Below are 19575 nucleotides of genomic sequence, written 5' to 3'. Positions count from 1 at the left end.
ATAATATAAATAATTTAATATTTGTTAAAGATATTAAAATTACTGTTAAAATACTAGTAAAAATATGAATATACATTTTGTCATTTTGTATATAAATATTAACAAGAGAATTGACAAATACTAGGTATACATACACAACTACTATAATTATTGAAATCTTTTTTGACCTCGCAGTTTGAAAATCAAAGACTTATTGTGTTATAACTGTTATTATTCGCAGTTATTATATTTCATGGCTGGCGTCTGGTAATGTCAATACCCACGAATAATTTTCTACGGAATAAAACGTTTGTCAATAGTATCTAAATGCTACGCGAGTGTAAATATCGGAGAATTTCAAACCAAGCATCGAGTTTTCGCGAAAAGTCATAACTCACAAGAACTACACATTCATGAATAGATAATATAATAAAATGTGCGCGAGTACCTGAATAACAACAATATCTCTGTAAAATGCGACATCGTATTATTATTATTATACCTACACATAGACGTGCACAATATTATGCAATATAACTGAAATGCTCTCAAACAGTGGAAACCAGTGTCGGGGGCTTACTCGTATATTATGCAATTGCATCAGTTGCGGGTGATTTTGACACAATCTCGCGTTGCCGGCTCGGAGACGACGAGAACGACGAGTGGAGGTGAAACGGTAGACAGGTTTACGGGGAAACAACATGTACTAGTCTCTCGATTTTTTGTTGAAAATAAATAAATATAATCCTTGTCTGCCGTGATATTAAATATACACTATGGGTGTTCTACTACAGCGTGATGTAAAGATTGGCCAAGTGCAAAAACTCGTAACATTCAACTCGCACCGAATACCTACGGTTGAATGGACGCTAAACCAGTGAATGTTATTCACACGTTATATATTTTATATTGTACCTATATTATAAACCTTCTAACAATCGCCAGAAAGGATTTTCCGTTTTATTTATTTCCCCTTATTGTCGACGAATAACATATTATTATTATGACCCGCAACGGAATTTCGCGCGCTCAGTTGCCGCGTATACGTATATAAAATAATGTGCGTATAAATTATACATTATTATTATTATCATAGGTGAGTGTTGCAAGTGTCGTTTTTTAAGCCTTTACTATACGCGTATAAATTATTCATGGCGTGCTTGTTAGATGTGTGTGTGTGTGTGTGCGTGAAGTATATGAGTAGAAAAACCTTTGTGGGCTCCATCAATATTCGATGTGATATTATTCAGTACTACAACGCCTGTGGGAAGAATACGACGCGTACTCGGTTTTATTATGGAGGTTTCCTATCATAAAATAATGTCATTGCCGGTGGAACGCTTGGCGCCATCCCGCGGGCGATTTCGTGTGCTGCGGCAGCCGAATGTGCTGCGCTCTTCCTAAGGTCTTTGCGCTTTCGAATGGCCGCCGGAGCTTTTCACCGCTTGAACGCGTTATGTGTACCTACGTGTTATGTAAATAGTTTTCGCTCGTTTATTATCCTCGAAAACTTATCACGACTAAGTACATATTGTTATTATTATTATTATTATTTTTTTTTTTTTTACGTAGTTTCATGTCAACGATAATCTTCAACAACTTTTGACAAAGCTTTTTGAGAATTTGTTTACCTACTTTCCGAGTACACATTTTATAAAAGATATTATTATTTTATCATAAACTACTACTATAGTCACTTTTTACGAATAATATTGTTGTTATTTCATAGTTCCGACATATTTTATACGTGCTTAATAATATTAATATATTACGCGTGGTTTAAAATCAGTGTTCATCTTAATAATTTATCCAAAAACAAAGAATTGTAAATAATTTAAACTAATTCCATGTTCTCATATTCTTATATCATTCAAAAATGAAACGTTAATACCTACCACTGTTTTTTATTCAGTGTTTGTTCGTAATATTTTTGTTAAAAAAAAATCCTTGATTAAAGTAAGAACCATACTAATAACTTTTTTAATTTTGGTATATAAAAAAAAAAAAAAGATAATACAAATTATTTGAACTTTATTTGAAAATCATTTCAATTATGTTGAATATAAACCAGTTTTTAAAATGTATTAATAGCGTTAAAAATAAGCACGAAATTGTAAACTCAACAAAGGGCATGGTTCATTAATTGATTTTCAATAAAAGTTTAGAAACGAATACAATTTCATTTGTTTGATCATATTATCAGTGATCATTGTAATCATCAACATATATCAGATCTCACAAATACGAGTACAGTGCAACAAGAAGTAAACATCGATATCGAACCCTTTATCATCTAACACGACAATATAAACTGAATAGTTGATTTTAGCACCATTGTTTTTGTTTTTATACTAAAACTAAATCAATACTACGAAAATACCTCTTTACCATTAAATTCTCGAGAATATTTCAAATGATCGATTTATGACAATGCACTAAATGGTCATGATGATATTATTTCTTGTATACGTACATATAGCACAGTTGATAACAAATTATTTGAAATTTAAATGTACGATTCATCGTAAATCAATATAGGTACTCGTATTATAAACTTACTAAAAATACGTATTTCAAAATTATCTCACATAAGTCGATATTAATTAATGTTGCTTTAGAGATTATAGTATAATATTCTGTCAAACTTATAAAATAAGACCATATTTTTACAAATAAATTTAAAATTCTTTAACGAACTATAAAAACTTTACTATGGTGGAACAATCCTTTAGGTTAATTATAAAATATAATGTGCTTTGGTATATTTATTAGTTGTATGCACAAAATTATATATATTTTAAGTATAGGCAGTACAATGATTTTTAAACGAACTTTTCAAATTTATATTTAAAAACATTAAAAAAAAACTGTTGCGAAAAAAAAAAACTATTTAAATATTATCATAACGTTAATTTTTTTAATAGCACAAAAGACGAATGAACGAGTATTAGTTGATGGAAATTTATTTAATTTTTATCCATTACGATGTAATATTTGCATGGCAGTGTTAATAGCAGGCAGGACATTTACATAGGTAATTGACGTAGAAGACTATTATAGTTTGCTGTTTAATACAGCGGGCAATTGTTTTCATTACTGTTTTGTTTTACACTTTTATTCTTTTCTTCATTATATACTTTAAGCACACACAAGTAATTTAGATAAATAACACTATATTATTTCTATAGGTATTCACACAAACCATTGTAATATAAATACAATGCATATAATATATTATATTTTATACACACTCAGTTATAGAATTGATATTTCCCACAGACTGATGGTCTTAAGCTTCTATTACACCCAATCCTTTACGGGGATTTATCTTTATTACTATTATTATTATTATTATTATTATTATTATTATATATACATAAAAACACACACACATTTTTTTTTTTTTATCGATATGATTAAAATCGTCGTCGCATTTGATTGGATTATGTAGGACATAGGGGGACTAACCGCTGCAGAGAATATAAAATACTTCACACGGTTTTTTTTTTTTTTTTATCCTGTCATAGCAATTTTTTTGTCGATCACATTTGAAAAACGAGGGCTTTAAATCCTCCGTCGAAGAGATTTTATGCACTGTGAGATATTTTGTTGGTACGCTCGCAACAATTTATTGATAATTAGTGATTGAATACCTCATAATAATTATTAAAAAAATATTTAAATATCAAAAATAAAATAATAATATAAATTCAAATTCATTTTATTTGCTACGGATTAATATCATTCAAGTAGGTACTATACTAAATGCACATTCATATATCAAATACATAACTCTTTAATTGTTTCAACCGCTGTGTATACATATAATAGGAACTAGAAATTAATTTGTTACAATATGGATACACATTTTCAAAAATAATTTACACAGATCATCGTATATTATGATTTTATATTTTTAAACATTAATCCCCATCATCGAGAGATATATTTATTTGTGTTTAAAATTTCAACTGTTTATTACGTATGAATACATATTATGAAAAGCTTATAAGACTATGATTGAAAATTCTGATTAGATGATTTCTCATTGACTTTTAATCATGATTTTCACCAAAATCAACGTTTAAATTTGTTTTCAAATTTTATTCATACCGACGTACTACATTGTAACTAAAAACAAAATAATGAAAAACATTTTTTTAGAAAATATCTGTGTCATTATAGTACATAAGCTTTAATAATAAATTCAACAAAATTTAAAATATAATAAAAGGAACATATATAATAATTTAGGGTAGATTAGGATTGTACCCTAGCTGTAGCTATACAATTTCCAAGACATAATTATAATCAATCAAATAATAATAATAATAATAATAATATATTTTTTCTGGAGAAAAAAGTTTTACAAATATGAATATATTTGAACTACGATGATGCTCAGTGTTGTTATATTCTTAAAACGTACATTTCGAAGTTTCAAACTATTTGTACTCATAACTACAAATAATTTAGTTTCCTGGTATCAAAGATTTCAACAGTGCACTTATTATTTCAAAACTACATTTTTCATTATAATTTTCCTGAAAAAGCACTCGATGAATTATTAATGAATATTAAAAATTCGTTTAATTACACCATTTACAATGTTTCTATTAATGCTGGTTGAGTAGCATTCGTGGTCAATATGAAATATTTTTATTTTTTTTTTTTTACTTGTTCACGACGATTTTGACCTAATTAACTAGTTCCGAACCCAAGTGACTCATAACACGCGAAATCGCTGGTGGTTTTGTTTTAAATTAGTTTTTTATCGCCCACCAACAGCAGTTGTAAAAACCTGCCAGAGAATTATACGTGGAAACAGTCTGTATGCTTTACCGCGGCAATCAAAGGTTCGGTCCACCCGCACATCTATCTCTTCCCCTACCGTGTACCAACCCAATCCCATAAAACTGAAAAATCGCATTTTGTAAATATTTGTACTGAGGGGGTTTGTTTTTTTTCCAACGTTGTCACTGCAACTGCTGTTGTAATAGTATAGTAGTAGTAGTAGTAGTATTAGTAGTAGACAAAAAAATAATAACACGAAATTGCGTGTTAGGTATTTTCCTACCTACTCCGCTTGCTCTTCAAGGGGGTAAACTTTTTCCATTTCTCCGTCAAAATCAAATAAAAGTTTCTGTTTCTTATATATACACACTCATACATTCACATCACAGACGAAAAGCGTATGTGCAGGAACAGCAGCGAGTGAAATTTTTAAACGGAAGACATCGGGATATATGAATGTGGTACTTTTTTCGTAAAACGTACTGCTCCTTAGTCCTTAATCTTAAAATATATAAAAGCAATAATAATAGTAACAGCATAAAGTTACTACTTAAACCTCGAGGGGACGGTTTGTTTTATTTATTCTACATTATTTCATTTACTTCTTCACCTCCAAGTTGTACATCTCTCAAAATCTTAATAATATAATAAATCAACACTTTTGCTTATATCACATTTTATCATATTACAATATGATATATATATATGTATGTGTGTGTGTGTGTGCGTGTTTATATGTGTTTGTGTGATGACATTATTTTTATTCTCGTAGTTTTAAAGCGTTCTTACTTGGTAAATTGTTTACATATTGTTAGAAAATAAAAATTGAATTTCGTCGCACGCGCTTTGCCAACCGAAATAATAACGTCACTTTGCGTCGGTTAAAAGAAAAATATAAAAAGCTTTGTTCGTATCTTTTTTTTGTTTAGAAATCATTAGTAATGTAAAGAAAAAATATTTGAGAAGTTTTTTATGAGGAGACTGTAGTGAAAAACGACAGTCTTCGAAGATTTTGTGTACAAAGCCCCAAAAAGTCTGTTATGGAAAATCAACCCTTTTTCACCTATTTTTCCTTAATATTCAATTATAGAATGCTTGGAATCATATGGCATTATTTCGTTGACATTTGAATTATTTGGTTCGTCAGCTCTTCTTCTTTTAAATGTCAATAGTTTGATTCTCGTTTTTTTTTATAACTCGACTATTATATACAATACAATATATCTCATTTTCACAGATAACATTCTGCAATGTTAGGTATTATAAAATGATTGAAATGAAAAATGATTTGTTATCGATATTTTATAAATTTTAACTGTATATAAAATGTAATATTATAAATTATTTAAATTAAACAGATTTACAAATACATAAAATTTTAAACATTTATTTATAAATCTAACAACTATTCTCACACACTGTTTAGAATGACGAATAAATCAATTTTAATATCTATGATATTATGTTATTTTGACTACATTATGTAACAATAATTAATTTTTCTTACACATTATTCAGTAGATATATGTATTATAGTAAAAAAAAAAAAACATAAATGTATGTTTTTGTTACCAATAGAAAATAAAATATGAACAAAAACCAAAAAAGTGATACCTATATTTTATTATGATGATTAAGGTTAAAGTATAAATTTGAAAACTAATCAAAAAATCATAATACTTGATATAATGTATTTATAGAACAAATAATATATAATAATTAAGATATATTTTTCATTTTAAAGGTGTTCTGTTTTTATGATTACAATTACGAATATACTCGGTAGTGCTTTGCTATTGTTTAAAATGAATTTACTTAAATCATTATTTGAAAAATTGAGGTTTTTTATTTCTAATGCTTAACGTATAAAATAATGATCAATTAAATATCATATTATATTGTATGAATACCTATATATCGATTGAACTATTGTTTCTGAGTTCAATAGGGTTGACATGAAATCCGGTCAGTACACTACTACAGAGTAGAACTTGTTCCCGGTTGTCAATAAAATGTTGTAAAAAAAAAAAAACCCATGAAAATCACATACATCAAAACACTGGCATACAGATGCCCGTAAAGTATACACACACACATACATATAATTTCGGTGGGTCAAATATAAAATATAGAACGGAGTGGAAAACGGAGAAATATTGCAATAATTCTTTACGATCGAAAAAATTATACCTACCTTTGTGAAGTTATCAATTTAAATTTTGAACGTTTAAATCCAAAAAATACATTGACAATTCATAAATCCTGCACATACATTATCGATTTAGGTTAGGTCGGGCTTAAAACAGACAATTGGCATTGAATCATTTTTGTCATTGTTTGGTTTTTACTTTTACGTTTCCGAAATTATGAATTCATGACAGCGTCATTGGTCCATTAGCGTTCTATACACCATCTAGTATGGATATAACATAATACAAATTATTTTAGAAGAGACCTGATATTAACATTTAAGTAATAATATAGGGGGCGAACTCGTCATCGTGCAGGGGGAGGTTCGCCCCCGGGGGAATAAATCTCCGCAGCGGCGGCGGTGTCCGTCGCTGTATCGAATGGACAAAGCTATGTATATGGTATTTGGCAATGTTGACCGAGATAATGGAATGTTCATGTCAAATCGCGACCTGGGGGATGACGACGGGCAGGATCAGAGAGATGGGGGCTTTAGTCTCGACCCTTTTGGTTTCTGTACAATATATTTATACAATATCGATCAGTATATAACGCGTATGTGTGCGCGCGTGTGCGTATCGCATAAAACTCGCACACATCCACAAAGGCCTATGACGTTTGATTGACTGTCCCTCGTCCTTGTCAGCCCGCCTCTTATTTTTCATGTACATGGAAATGCACCAGCGGCAAGACGACAGTACGATACACATACTCACTCCCTATCTGCATTGCACGAGCTGTACATTGTATTACCAGAGTTGAGATCTCTGTCCTTAATGCCTTTAGCTCACTATTAACTACGTATTATAATGCATTAAAGACCGGTTTTCAAATTTAATTCCCCCCTTTTTTTTTAACCAGCTTTAATATGTATGTGCGCGAGCAAAGGTCTAGGAGATTAAAGACCACTAAAACACATACAACATATAATAGGTATAGCTGTTGTACGTAGCGACGTATTTTTCGTCGTCTGCGTGGTATGATGGACAAGCGGACAGGTGGTCGACAGAGTGTGGAAAGTAGCGTGCGCGAATTATACGAGTGCAGTGTAAACCGTGCTAGAGGTGGCGACCGGAGAGCGAATGCTTTTGTAGACAGAGTTAATCTAGATTAATAGAGTTCAATATAACCCTCGGTACAAAATACATGTACAATCTACATACATATGTCATACACACATTTAGATACTTACATACGAGTAATATGCTTTTGTAAGTGTAGTGTGCAGTGTGCTATTGTGATCATACAGTACGCTACCTCTCTGTTGAACGCTAGCTGTGCACAACTTTATTATACCTACTCCGCTAACCTTACAGATTTTATGCGCACCTTAGCATCGTATGGGAGTGTAGTTTTTCAAAATACATAAGACATTTATGTCAAAACACATTCCATTGATCTGATTTTGATATGTTATGAAATCGCTACGTCGGGAATGATCATTATTTTTACGTATTTTTTATTCCTTCGATCATTTAGTCAATGACGGAATCATTCAACACGTTTAAAACATTTGAAAAATTAATTTTTTTTTATTCAAACATCATTACGGATATAAAAAAAAAAAAAAACAGTGAAGTGGTTCCGTATAACGGAATACACTATGTAGGTCCGTAATTATGTAATTGTAACGGCACATTTTTTTTCAATTAGGACATGTTATATAGACTTTAATTTTTACATTTTCCAATTTAATGTTTAAAAAAAAAAAAACTATAAACTATATTGTCGCTAACTATACGCCAACAAATATAAATCATATATTCAAACTTATTACGTATAATAATATACACGTACGTATTATATGTATATATTATGTGATATAAGAGTATTGAATAAATTTCAATAATCTATACTCTAGAGCCCTAATAATTATAATATATTGTTATTTTAAAAAGCATAGTTTGTATTTACAGTAAAAAGTTTTCGTATCAAAATATACTATCTGGGTTTAGATATAAAATATATCACAATAACTTTATTTAAATTATATTAAAAATGATTTAAATTTAAAATTATAATTTTTAATAAAAGCTAGCTGTACGAGTTTAGCGTTAAGTATAAATATTTTAATATTTTTTCGCATCCGTTTTAAAAATACTATGTTACTTTTTTAATGTATATTTAATTATTTAACTCAACAAATAACTTAAGAAAAATTATAAAATGTCAACAGATGGTCTGTTCTCCCAACCATAATATTTTCATCATTAATAATGGTAGAATATAAATTGATAGTTTTTACAACTGTTTTCCTGACTTTTACAAAAGAGTATTGTATAAAATGTATGCCAAAAAGGTATGTTCTTTTCTTGTGATTAATATTGTCATTATATTGATTAAAGTATGGCTATAATAATATGTGTTCTCTTGTTCATAATATTTATTATTCTTCACATATCCAAAAAATAATGTGGAAATTCCGGTATTAAATTTAATTATGAATTTGTTTTATTTTGAATGATACTATACGTCATTATAAATGTATTCTTAATATCACATTATATTATATCAATAGTATAATAACTATAATATTCTAGCCGATCTTTAAATGAACACTTTCATAAAAAATTATTAACCCTGACAAGTGTTTAAATTTGTAATGTAATTATAATTAACACAATTTTTCATGTATCTCTAATCAAAGGCATCAGTCATTTGCATAAAAAATTCCGTATTATACGCGTTAAAATGAATAAGTATATACGTAAAAACCATTTGAGTTTATCAATCCGGTAATCAAACACATGTCTTTGAAGAGTTTAGGTGTGTATTTCGAGTTATTTTCTCGCATGTTTATTGAATTTAATTATTATATATTAATAAAAAGTTTTAAACATTCATATTCATAAATAAAAACAGAAAATTATTGTTCATTAAATTCTAGTATAATATATTGAAGAGTTGAAAGGTTTTTCAGTCATATAAATTAAAAAAAAAAAAACAAACTTTTTAATTACAATTAAATGTATAATATAAATCAATTCATTTTTTATCAAAATATTGACCTAATATCGTTACTTTATTTATGAATTATTGTTATATATCAAACTTTTTAATTTGTTCTCATTTTCATAAATCAATTTGTTCCAATAACACAATATTATTATTAAAATGAAGTATTTATTTCCTTAGACATGTGGTAATAACACAGATATCTATTGCCTATAATGACATTTTATTCCATTATATTATTCTGTATTTGGTTCAAAATCAAAACAAATAATATCGGAATGATTATATTATGTATTCGTCACAAAACGAATTGAACACGAAAAACTTTTTCCCGCTTTCAATAATAGGTCTATTTCGGTTCAACGAGTTTTAACTCGATTCGCACAAGTATATAGTAATGGGTTTAATACGTGTGTGCGTATTAAATAAAGTATAGTCTCCGGTGATTTATGTTCTTGTATTCGGCCGACCTAGGAGTGTCTACTATTCAGGCAGACGGAGTATTGACGTTCAAATAGTGTGTTATTCGAGTGCAAAAAGCAGCAAAGTTCCATCCGTTAAGCGTCCATCCAAATCATGTTTCACTTCTTGCGAACGCATTTCGTTGAACTAGTGGACCGTGTGTGTATTGCCAGGATTCTCGAGACAGAGAGTCAATTACGTAGTTGTCACAAAACAGAGCTTTTTAAATTATTTTCGAAGAACTTGGGTGTGAGTTTGTGCACACGAGTGTATACTTGGATACTATATATGTATATAATATACTACTTGAGCATAATACAGTAGAGAGAAAACAAGCATTGTATTTTTACACAAGGATAAAGCAGGAAACGTTCGTTTGAATAAACATCATGGCTGATCAGTTTCTACTCCCATCTGAGCTTCTCCCCTCCTCCTCCTCCTCCTCCTCCTCCTCCAAACAGCCCAGTACAGCCGAACGTAAGTGTTGTGTATGTGTTTAACAGCCGTAGAAATAAAATTTTCTTTTTTCTCTTTACTAACGATTGCTTTGAAGTACCTGAACACATATTTTACCTCCCTCCCTTTTTTTTTTATTAATTCCATCCCAGTGATAATTTGACCGGCTTACACGACAATTTTCAACACTAACAACGTTTAACAAATCGTAATTATTTCGTAAGTCTCAAAAGCAATGTTTAGAATTGACAGTTGATTTGCAAGAAAGCACTTTACGATCCTTCGTTAAACTATGTAACTCATAATTTATTTAGGAAAAAAACTACTTTAAAATTACAGTTAAAAAATATTTCGATTTAACTGCCTAAGAAATAGTTATTTTAGTAAGTACCTAAATGACATCCATCGCTTATAACAATTTGTTAATTTGCATAAATCAGTAAAATGTCTTTTCTGTGTTTTATATACTATATTATAATATTAATATTTTATGAAAATAAATCTAAATTGATTATACAGACGTATTTTTTGAAGCGAATTAATTATTTATTTCATATAACTTAGGGATTGTACATGACGTTTATTATAAATAATAAAATTAATTGCTGAGATATTAAATATCAAATACCTTCATAGCTTTAAATATGAATACTTTTTATTTGATAAATCAGTATCTTTACGAATTTAATATGAAAAAGAATGTCATATTTTTTTGGCGTCTTATTGTATTTGGAAAATTTGGATAATACAGTCTAAAAATTATTTAAATCTTTCATTTTAAGATGAATAGAAAAATATGAATTTTCATTGCTAATACAAAAAAAATTAAAACTAGTTAAGAATGTTCTAAGAATTAAGTTGGCAACTTAGACATTTTTTAGCTCTACTTTTTAACTCTAAAATCTAATTATTGCTTAATATACGTATGAACCCTCTAAGTGAACGTAATAAATAAAAAATGGAATCACGTAATTATTTTGCTTATTGTAAGCACAGAGTTCGCCTGTAATATACCAAAAAAAATGTGTATATATGATAATAAATTTGTATCGTTTTATACAAGAAGTACGCAGCATATATTATTAATCATTAATCGTCATGTAACCGTACTTATTGTTTGTATTTTAATTTAATTTATTCTATTCTATTAAATAAATACAAAATGACTAGACATTTTTCTATTATTTTTTCAGGTGTTTTTGTCGTTAAAACGAAGAAGAAACCAGCCCGGTAAGTCAAAAAATTAGTGATATTTTTTTTACTATACTTATTATAGTCTTTATAAATAATATGATTATTGCAACTATATGGATGTGTATCTTCTATATTATTATTATTATTATTATTATTATCATTATCATAATCATTAACGCTAACTATTGTCATTATCATTATTTTCATCGTTGTCGTTGTTATGGAGTGGAATTTATACTAGTTATTCGTGAGAGGCATATAAATTATGCGATCCCAAAATATTTTCTTCTCCCCCTTCCATCATTCTCTCACTCACTCTCTTTTTATTACGCGGATGTTATAAACTGCCAATAAATTAGTCGTGACCGTCGCATGCCACATGGCGTTTGAGACGACAAACTATACGAGCAACAAGGGGTACAAGTCCTTTGCAAATAACGTAATAAATGCCGGTGGACAAAGCATCGCACCACTAGAGTTATTCAGTTGTGACGTTAAACGCTTTATCATAATAATATGTATTACGTCCATACATTATTACTTATAATAACAGTGTTGATGTGCAGCTCGTTATTTTGGGTTTTCTATAAGGCGAGTTGACGAATTTTGGTACTGCTAAAAATTATAAACTAATAAAACTATTTGAATCGAATGATGGATTTAAAGCAAACAAAATAATAAAACACTGACAGGTAAATAAATAATACACGAATGAATAACTGTAGAAACGTATAATATAATGTGTACATTCATTTACTCTGAGTATTTATAGTAAACGATATTTTATCGATAAAGGCTTTTTATTCAATATTTTTTATGAAAATTCGATGTATTCGGAAAATGGGCGTTTTAACCACAATGATTTTAGAAAGAAACACAGTTGACATTCCATTCGTTTCAGGATAGTTATTTGATCACTAACTTAATACAAAATAAAACAAACATTATCTTTATTATTAATCAGGATACTGAAATTACTACTTTAGTGATCAATAAATCGTGAAAAAATGTACGTTGTTCGTTCAAAAATACTAAATGGTTATTTATATTTGTTTACATTTGTGTTTGATTCGAATTAAAAAGTGCTCGTTCTCAATGTTGCATTTGATAATTTACTTTGCCATAAAAACATTTAATGAAGTAAATATTAGTTGTATCGGTTTTTTTTTTTTTATAAATAATTCTATTTTAGGGTTTACATCGTCCACGAATGCTAAATTGTATTTTAAATATAACGGGTACACAGACAATAATTAATTTTTAATATTGACATTTTTTCGGGATTTATTTTTATTTTTTAATACCGATTCTGATCACGTGTATTCGTGTATTCTAAAATGATATGATGAACTAATAGATATTTTTAAACTGTTTTTGGCGTAATTCAAATTAAAATAAAAGTAAAAAAAATAATTTCACTGATATACATAATTAGATCATTAAAATATTAAGTTAAGAATGTTCTTCCTAAAATTACTATATAAAATGAATAAATTAAGAGCAGTTTATCTAAATTAAGAAAAAGGTTTAGCAAGAAGAATATTTTATAATTTTTAAAGGTTTTAATAATCCTGAATATTTTTAAATTAAGAAAACATGTAAAATATAAACATTTTTTTTTAAAAAATCGTTAATTATTTCGAGTAATTTTTTTTTTTTTGTAATATTATAGTGAATTATAATGTTAGAAAAATATATATATACATATATAAATACTTATCGAATAATTAATATAAATTCAAAACAATACAATACATTTAGGTATCTAAACATTTTTAATTTTTTTAAATTCTTCAGTAAAATAATAAAAAAAAGTGTACACAAAAATATAATGGCAATGTTTTTTAATCACTTATCAGAATATTATTAAGTGATAATTTTTAAAACGAATTCACTAGTATTTCCTGGTTTAATTTTGCGTATTTCCAATAATATGATAGTTTAATTTAATCAAACGAAACTCAGTAAATCGCTTTAAAATCACATAATATTGCGATTATCCATCAATATTAACTTTCTGTTAAACAATACATTAATTGTAATTTATATGTACTAAAGTAGAATCATATTGTATAACAAGAGTCAGCAAAGTGCTAACTCGCAACTTTTTTGCATAGGCTTACAACTTGTTCATAAGAATAAAAAACAATAATAATTAAGTTAATAAAACACTACCAGTGTATAATTTGTGGCTTCCTTTAAAAAAAAAAATAAGATAATAATATTATTTTATTTTATTTAACCTAGATTATGCCTTATAAACGTATAATAAATAATAATGAATTTTATTCATGTTGAAATATATATTTTTTTGACGATCTTAAAGTATTAAATCTTATATTATTTGAATTATAATTTTTAATTTATATGTATTGGTATAAATTCAAGATACAACGAACAACATAATACCGTCTACAATATGGTAAACAATAGACTTTAAATACACAGTTCTCTACATTAGTCACAATTATAGTACCAAAGTTTGTATCCATAAAATAATTAATAACAACTAAAATCAAAATTTATGATTTTACTCTGCTGAACAATGAATACAATGACTCGTTGTGTGTCTTGAAACTGCTGTCGCGTCATAATAGTGTAATACATATTACAATATCTTCTTAAACTATGCCATATGTACCACCCCAGTGTTTTCCGACAGATTCTTAATGATATAAATTAGACATTTAGTCATAGTCAATTAATCTTTGAGAAACTTTACTATTAACTTTCTTTGTGAATTTAACATTTTGTAAAAATAAAATTTCTAATTAAAATTGACAACTAAAATATAATACTTAGATATTATAATTTATAGTGTATAAAAAACGAAGATTGTCTATTTTCTTCGCCATTAATTTTGTTATAGATTATTATTTAAGTTTAAGGTTTACAAAATTGATTATATTACTATAACTGAATTATTATTAACTTATTTGAAAGTTTCTCCACACCCTTAATTACTCATAACTGTCAACCCACTCTTATAATTGATATTAAATTTATCATTCATGTTTTCTATCTTTATAGTTTATCATATGCACTTCAAAAACAGACCATTGATAGTCTTCTCAATAAATTAATTTGTTTTAATTTTTTTAATGTTTACGGTTTATTTAAGTACCATATAGCATATTATATGAAATTATATAATACGAAATCAGTATATGTTGATGTTGAATGATATTATAGGTATTTCATTTTCTATAATCTCTATACGAAAACCACGAACAAAACAGATCAAAGACGTCCATATCACCTATTATCGATGAGTACTAACATAAATATTCAGTAAACAATGCCACTTATAGATTGCTTTGTGTTACTCTGCATGGTGAGCATTTTTGGTTTGTATTGTCCTTTTGTTTACTCCGACATCGTTATATACGTAAAACCCTAAGCTCTCCGTTTAATCGCAGGTGTTTAAAGTTTAATTGTTTAAAATACAGAAAAACTACACCCTATGTAAGTACTTTCTATTTACATACATAAATTATTATTATATTATATTAGGTGTATTACTAATTTATGTAAATATTCAGTTTCATTTTATTGACCACTTACTTAATATAATATATACTAATACACTATGATTAGGGTACAAAGTCTATTAAAAATATGTAGTTTACAATTGTATGTAGATTATATCGTGCCCAATAACTAGGGTATATTTAACGAAAGTTAAAACTAAAATATTGTGTGAGTACTTAATTTTTTTAAAGTTACTCAGCTTTTTTAAAAATTAAAACAAAACATATTTTCATACGGTATATGAAAATTCATAATTCTTATAGTTACATCAGATTATTTAATTTTATTATAAAGCTACGTAAATCAAATTTGCTTGAGTTCACTGATTCGTAAAAAGAAAAAATGAATGTACAGAATTTATAATATCATGAACCATCAACCAATAATTTATATCCCATTTTTAGTTTATGGTTAAAAGTGATTATGTAGATAGTGTGACTGACTTATAAGTTAAAATAAAGATACTAAAATGTCTAAAAATGTTAAAAGAAAATTCACTTGCTTGAAGTAACTTTTTTAATTAAAATTAATAATATTTGAATATCCCATTATCTATTTTTTAAACGTATATATAATTAAATGAACAACTATAGAATAGATTAGATATTTAAAAGTAGATAGATTATAAGAGGGTTTGTAATTGAAAATCATTGTAAAATATTTAAAGCATATTTAATATATAGTTGTCAATCGATATTAAAGTTCAGCACATAAACATTTTAGTAACTATCTTTTTTTTTCCTAAAGAAGTCAAGAATTATTTGTATGGTTATTATATGTTTAGTATAGATAGTAAATATACATATAAAATAAAGTATTTTTTAGTTTTAATATATGAAACAGCAGTGATTGTAAAGAAAATTTTAAAAAAGAAAAAGATACCACTAAACTAGATATTGCTACCTATTTATTTGCCGTAAACGATACTTACACTTAATTGTTTTATTAATTAAAAATCAAAAAGTGTTTATTAATAATTTTAATTATTATTTTTTTAATATGCGTAATATGATTATATGTAAATATTATTTAAGAATTTGTTTACCAACAAATAATTTAGAGGACGAAATGTATAATGTCTTTAATTTTAAAGGGATTTCGACAGTATTCGTTAATTAAATTATGTACTATAATTTTATATCATAAAACGTATTTAATATGAACTATAAAATATTAAAATAAATTATCAAATAATCTTCTCCAATAAATTCATATGATTGTCAGTCTATTATTTGTTTTTTGTTTAAAATAATGTATTAGGTATTTTTTTTCAATTTATGATGGTGTAATAAATTGTATATATATTATATTTTTTTTTAATAAATCTAAAACATTTATCGTATTTAGTATTCCTCCGTGGCCACATATCTAAAATCACATGTGAAGTAATAATAATTTACTAACGCTTTTCCACTCCTAAATGATTGATAGTTACAACAATGCGTTCCTCTAGGACTATTGGATATCGAAGGGGCTCACACGGGAACATAGAATTGTATTATAATGTGCCATATTAATTTTCATCTGTAAATAACACACAATGATCGTGATAATCAGTAACCTATAACCTTGTAACTATGGTAACTATACAACCTCGATATTACTATATAGGTGCATTATATTGTGATTATTATAGCAACGTCACTCACGATGATGACGGTGTCAAAACTATTTTAGACAATCTAAACACAAAACCACTATCCATCTAACTACCTTTCTATTAAAGAGAGGCGGTATCGTTAACACCTTCGGATAAAGTCTAATTGTAAAATAATTTTATAAAATATGAGAAATAAACAACAGTAACATTGATAATAAATTAAGCCGCTCTTCTGTATAGTGAGTATGTAGTCATTGGGCCGACCACTATAATGAATGTATTAAATTAGAATTTAATAGAACATTTTTGCAAATAAATATCATTTACGTATTCACTATACAATTATAAAATATTTTGAGAACATTTTTCAGTAATTCATTTTTGAGTTACAGTAATTACGATATTTCAATTTTGACGAAAATTTGTTTTGCGCAAGAACGTTCTATTTTTTTAACTGTTTGTTTTATTTTTACCTTTAAAAAATGCCAACAAGTTACTGAATTTTTACTAGAAACTACTACGGAGAAAACATTTTTTCACAAAAAACGTAGAATTATATACACATAAATCATTGCTAAACCATTACACTAATCGCTCCACTCTGAATCTAAAAATATGGAATCGGATAATAAATTTAATATATTATTTTATCAATACTAAAACAATTCGAGTTTCTTACTCAACCCGCAATAAACGTTTATACAACAGGTATCCCAAAAATAGGCAATAACGATTGATCGATAAATCACAAGCGTTAGTGACACTTTGGAGCAAAGCGCCGAAAACAAAACCAAATAATCGTCGGTGTATCCACTGAGTTCAGTGACCCTGCCGCCTAAAGCTGCGTGTCAGGCTATGTTCGCATAAAGTATTCACCTATATTAGAATTTCTGTTATACGCGTATGCACATATTATAGTTGGGAAAGGGTCGTTTTTCGTATCGTATAGGTATAATCTAGTGAAATTTCCACCTTATATCACGACACGGTTGAAAACCCTATTTACACAAACACTCTTGCGTACACAAGCACTGGGTTCTATTGAAAAACGGGTACAGAAATGTGAGTGTGTTGTAGTGGTGGTGGGGGGGGGGGAAATGGGGGGGCATATTTCCTAGGTTATATAATACAGTACGGTACCGCCGCCATCGTAAAACCGTCGGATTAAAGAGCCTCTTTCCCGGGCCACACTTAACTGTGATTTATATTCATTTATTGGAAGCCGCGGGCGCACGTAAGTGCTCCTCTTGTACCATGAATTATAAACCAATAACAACTTAGATATATCTAATGGAGGAGATTTTTTCTCATCATCTCCCGTCCGTCCACTTATCACCTCTGCGAAATGCGCACCTCGTCCTTTTGCCCTTCGTACATCCTCGTCCGCCGACGCTACTGATTTCCTCCTATAAATCATCTCTTATTATTATCTATTGCCAGACTCGTGATGTTTATTAAACGGGTGGACGTTAAGAGCATACACACGCGTATGAAAATATCGTGTGTCTACCGAATAAACTTGTATGCACTAACATCGTATACGCATCGAAACTCAAAAGGCTTCGAAGTTCATTTCTTTTTATCAGAATTATCCTCTTTTAGTTACTTTCTGTATAATACATTTTTCATTTATTTTTTTTTTCGTCATCTATCTTACATTGCTTCATTGGTTTTCTGGCCTCCGGAATAAAATGCCTTTTTTTTATGCAAATAAAAATAATAATCATGAGAAAAATCAAAAATCTTTATGCGTTATTTGTTTATTTGTTATTAATTGTATAACTTTAAAGTATTATTATTAAAAAAAAAAAAATGTGTTTTATAACATCTATATTTGTTATGAGTTTTAATTTATAAAAAAAATGTCCACAAATTTTCTAATAATAGTTATAAACTAATGTTTCTTTCAATCAATATAACATTCATTGTCTAAATAATTTTGTTTTTATTTTATGGATTTTTTTTTTTTTTATCGTCAACAAATATTAAATAACTCATAAAATAAATTAAAATAATACAATATTATGAGATAATATTACAAGTGCTGACGCTTTGGCTATTGTGAAATTCAAACGATTCCTTAAAAGTATAATGTTTCTTTTTACTATTTAGTGAAGTGATAATTTAGCGAAATTACTGACGATAACAATACAAAATAAAATTCTTTATTGTTCCAAACTTTAATTTTTATATTATACATTTTATAATATTCAATTTAACTTTCATAATCGGACAAAATTGTATTATGTTCTTCTATTCAATATGAAATTTTGAATATATGTATATTGTATTTGTAAAAAAAAAAAATGTTAGATTAGAGTTTAAAATAGTTTGACTTTTAAACGTATAAAATAATACTGAAAAAGATATATGAATTTTAAATTTGATATTGGAAAAAGTATGATTTATTAACA

At 27.7% G+C, this 19575-nt stretch overlaps 1 protein-coding gene across 1 annotated transcript in view; it reads left to right on the top strand.

Annotated features, from left to right (window-relative positions):
• The window catches only part of LOC112601157 (semaphorin-2A), a 207036-nt gene that overhangs the window by 9167 nt on the left and 178294 nt on the right, over positions 1-19575 (top strand). The window contains exon 2 of the mRNA XM_025348613.1: positions 12030-12066. The gene's annotated coding sequence lies outside the window, so the exon portion shown is untranslated. The remainder of the gene's footprint in view (positions 1-12029; positions 12067-19575) is intronic.

This window comes from Melanaphis sacchari, unplaced genomic scaffold (assembly GCF_002803265.2).
Source record: "Melanaphis sacchari strain LSU unplaced genomic scaffold, SCAv2.0 Contig75_pilon_pilon, whole genome shotgun sequence".
NCBI classification, from domain to species: domain Eukaryota; kingdom Metazoa; phylum Arthropoda; class Insecta; order Hemiptera; family Aphididae; genus Melanaphis; species Melanaphis sacchari.
Note: the sequence above shows the minus strand (reverse complement) of the source record. Positions and strands in the feature narration are given on the sequence as shown.